Raw genomic sequence first — 4,514 nt, 5'->3', positions numbered from 1 at the left:
CTCCCTCTCTCCTCTCCTCTCTCATAACATCCTTTTTCAAGGTTGAACTTGACTCCTTCAGTCCTCCACTGAGAAATATCCCTTCCTGGTCAGAGTCATGGGTTTCTGAAGCAGGTTTCCCAACTGCACAAATGCCCTTTAAACCCTTTCCAAAAAGCCAAACACAAAAGTTCAGGCTGTACTGGTAGCAATATGGCTCAGAGAGTTTGATTTAGATATAGAACCCAAACACTTCCTAACCCTTTTATAAATTCTGTCATATGACACTGCCTCTTGTTTAGCTTCTTAAACTGATATGCAGAATCTGTCCATTTTTTCATCTATTTCTCCAACTTCACATCTATCAGTTTCCAGCTGTACATTTTTTTCTAACTACACATTTTTTGTCCAACTGCTTGTTTAAAAAAACCATCCTAAAAAGAATAGAATTTCAGGATTAAAGTAAAACAGCATTAAAATGGCCAAATAATCCCAGCCTAGATTGAATAAGACCATGCTAAACAGGGTTGCTTTGAGACATATCATTTGGAATGCTCTTTCCCTCCTGGAATGAAAATAAGGTCCCATAAATGGTTTGGGAGCAGGAAACCATACCACACTTCAAGTGACCCTTTTTGGCTCCCCCTCCTTTATGGGAAAAGAACAGAAAAAATAACTAAATAATCCTCCACTTTATCTCTCCTCTCTCCTCCTCCATGGAAGGTAGAGCAGGAGGAAGCTTTCCATTTTTAAAATTCTTCTTTTCTGAATGACATAATGCATGAGCACTGCCTTACAAGGACTTTACAAACGACAACAATCTTTGCTTTGTACCTATGTCCCTCCACAGAGGAGTGGGAGGAAGCTTTCAATTTCTCAAGATTGTGAAGTGGCCCAAGCAAGTGATCACACATGCTGGAACTGAACCAAAATAGTGAAATCCTACATGTGCCCAAAACAAATGAAGCAAAAACAGTAGCCCCTGACAGGGACCCAAAAACAGGTACAGATAGGAATGGATTAGAGATGGGCTGGTTCATGCGGTTGCTGGAAAAAAAAGGTGAACCAGCCTGTCACTAAATTGGACCAAACGATGAGACAAATCCCTGTCTGATCACACCCTAATTAAGGCAAGATATTGTTTATCATTCCATTTATTGGAATCCATTGTTTAAGTTTAGTTGTGTGTGTTATCATCTCTTGGCTCCACATCTAAAGATATGATCACCTGGGCATATAGCTCACATTTTGGAATTCTTGGGGTGTAATCTGGTGCAAATTATTTCCAAGCAATTACATTACATACTGGGAATAATGCTCCAGCTTGACCCCAATTTTTGCCTAAGCAGGGTTACTACTTTTTGGGGCCAGACTAAAGCTATTCCCCTGTGAACAGAAGGGTCACTTTAAGGAAGATTGATCCTGGCAAAGTGACCTGTTCTGGTGCAATCAGATGCGTACTTTTCTTACTGTATCATTACACCCTAACTCTGGTTGCATCTGCTGCATTTATCTCTTTCAGGATATTTTGACTTATTATGAGAGTTCAACAGACTGAAAGTAGGCTGAAAATGTAGGTTTCTTTCCATCCACTGTACTTGCATCTCCTAGTCCCAATTACCAGTCCATTTCCATTCAGATGCTGCTACTTTTGCTGGAAAACATGACCACTCAACTGCTTATCACATGGTTGTCATCCTTCATAAAAACAGCACTTGGAAGTAGGTCAAAAAACATATAGCCTGCTGGTCTCCATTTGATTTGACAAAAAGGGACAAACCACAGAACTCTGTCAATTGACTTCTGTAAGTGAAATTTCCTTGTTCAGAGAAAACTAAATAAATCACAACATCTTGTGCAGTATAATTATGGAGAAAATAGGCTTGGCCTCTTTCACCACTTGTAAAAAATAAGTGTTTTTTTTAAAAAAAAAATATGGAAAGGCATCTCTGCTGCCTGGGGATACTGGGGAAATGCAACAATGAGATGCCAGGGAGCAGTTTGCCTTGAACGTCTAATTAATCTTGCTGTTCTTGGGTATGTCCCTTAAACTGTGCTAAGTTATGATGATCAGTCAGGCTAATTTCTTGTATGGAATTTTTCACCTCAGGCAGCAAGATGTCTTGAGCCAACTCTGACATGTAACACTCTGTCTTGCTTAAACATCCCATGTAAGCCAAAATAATTCATTGCTCACTTGAATAAAAAGTGAACTGGTGAAGTCTGAAAATTCCTCAAAAATCACAACTCCTGCATATATTTGCAGACCTGTGCATGCATGCTGGTTTAATAGTTCATTTAACTCTGCAGATAAATGGAGGATGTTTCTGAAATGGAGGATGTAACTGAAATTCATACTATTTGGTTTTGTTTTGTCATATCTTTATATGGGCACATAAGGATTCAAATTCAAATAATGTCGAATTCACTTCAAATAATGTCGAATTCACTTGTGTATAAAGTAAAGGTAAAGGTTCCCCTTGACAATTGTCCAGTTGTGTCTGACTCTAGGGGGGAAGTACTCATCCCCGTTTCCAAACCGTAGAGCCAGTGTTTGTCTGTAGACAGTTTCCGTGGTCATGTGGCCAGTGCGACTATACATGGAATGCCATTACTTTCCCACTGTGGTGGTACCTATTTATCTACTTGCATTTACATGCTTTTGAACCGCTAGGTTGACAAGAGCTGGGACAAGCAATGGGAGCTGACTCTGTCATGTGGATTCGAACTGCTGCTCTTTCGATCTTCCAGCCCAGAGGCTTTGTGGTTTAAACCACAGCGCCACCACGCCTGTCCAAGGCTGCAGAATGATACTTTCAGTCACGAATGTGACATTTCTGAAGGACACAGTGTGGGCTTGTGTTAAGACTCATTGGCTAGGAATGAATTCAAGACACATGCAGGCATATTGTATCTTGCATGAAGTTTGCATGGCCTCTTGTCCTGGGTAGACCTTTAACAGCAAGCCTGATGGCCTCAGTGCTAGTGGACATGTTCAGTCTGCAGAAGAAGATGAGAGGAGTAGTCGGGACAATCATGGCCATATAAAGTTGCTATTTTATTTTTCTTAAATTAAATGTTACTATTGGAAAAAAATGCAGTCTTGCATGCTTCTCCTTTAACACTGTGTGTCCATGGGGTGCTGGAGGAGGCTCTTGAGAATCCCCTGTACTGCAAGGAGAACAAACCTATCAGTTCTAAAGGAAATCAACCCTGAGTGCTCACTGGAAGGGCAGATCCTGAAGCTGAGGCTCCAGTACTTTGGCCATCTCATGAGAAGAAAAGACTCCTTGGAAAATACCTTGATGTTAGGAAAGTGTGACGGCAAGAGGAGAAGGGGACAACCGAGGATGAGATGGCTGGACAGTGTCTGCGAAGCAACCAACATGAATTTGACCCAACTCCGGGAGGCAGTGGAAGATAGGAGGGCCTGGCGTGCTCTGGTCCATGGGGTCACGAAGAGTCGGACACAACTAAACGACTAAATGACGACGTCCATGGGGAGCATGCTTGGTTTCTGTCCCTAAACATAGAGGGTCCCCCCCCCATGCCTCAGAGTCTTTAAGTCTGCCTCTTCCTTCAAAGTGGCTTCTTTCATTAGCCGCCTTCCTCCCCCCTTCCATTTTTCTGCTCCCTGAGATGCCGCTATATACACACAAGAATAAAGTCATGAACTGTAAGCATGTAAAAACTGTTTGTTTTTACCAGCAAGCATCCAGACGGATCATTTTCCATTTTCTAAGAGAAGAGGTGAGCCTGAGCTGATCTCTCTGTGCTTTCTTCTGCACTTAAAAAGGAGAAAACAAAGTTCTCTATATTTTCCAGGAGATAATCATTAAAAAAAAAACCCCATACCTGCTCATATTGAGAAAGGGCCTCATTCCAGAAGGCTGCCTCTGTGGGGCAAGAAAGAGTATGCCAAAGACTGGAGTGAATGCATCAAATTGGACCATAGACACTTGTACTGATACCTTCTCCCTTGCCTCCTTTTCTGCTTGATGTCCAGGTTCCCCTCAGCACTGCTTTCTCCATGGCTGTTTAATTAACCAATTTCTTTAACTGTTGTATGATACCTATGATACCTTTAATTCCTTGATGTCAGATTATATGAAGAGAGGTGGGGAGATCTGTGAGGAAGAGAGGCTAGAGAGAGAGAGAGAGAGAGAGAGAGATGAGGGATCTATTCAGTTCCTGAGTTGTTCTGAAACCAAGAAATCCAATAAAATGTTAATAGAGAAAGCAGCAGGCCACAAAAAGCAACTCCACAGTTCCTACACATTACATACATCAGTCATCTAGCCTTTAAATCTTTTGACTGTTTGCTAAACTGGAGTACCTCCAAAGGAGCAGGATTATAAAAACTGTCTGTAGTTTTCTTTACAATGATGTTGGTCTAATTATGGCATAATTGAAGTTTACTTCTCTCTCTCTCTCTCTCTTTTGTGGCAGCTTATAATTAAGCTTTATATGGCATTGTGAGGAAAGATGATTTTGTAGCACTGTCTGGATGAAAGTTTATCACCAAAACAGCCAAG

Source organism: Pogona vitticeps, chromosome 1 (assembly GCF_051106095.1).
Source record: "Pogona vitticeps strain Pit_001003342236 chromosome 1, PviZW2.1, whole genome shotgun sequence".
NCBI classification, from domain to species: domain Eukaryota; kingdom Metazoa; phylum Chordata; class Lepidosauria; order Squamata; family Agamidae; genus Pogona; species Pogona vitticeps.
The sequence above is the reverse complement of the archived record's forward strand: the minus strand, read 5'-3'. Positions refer to the sequence as shown.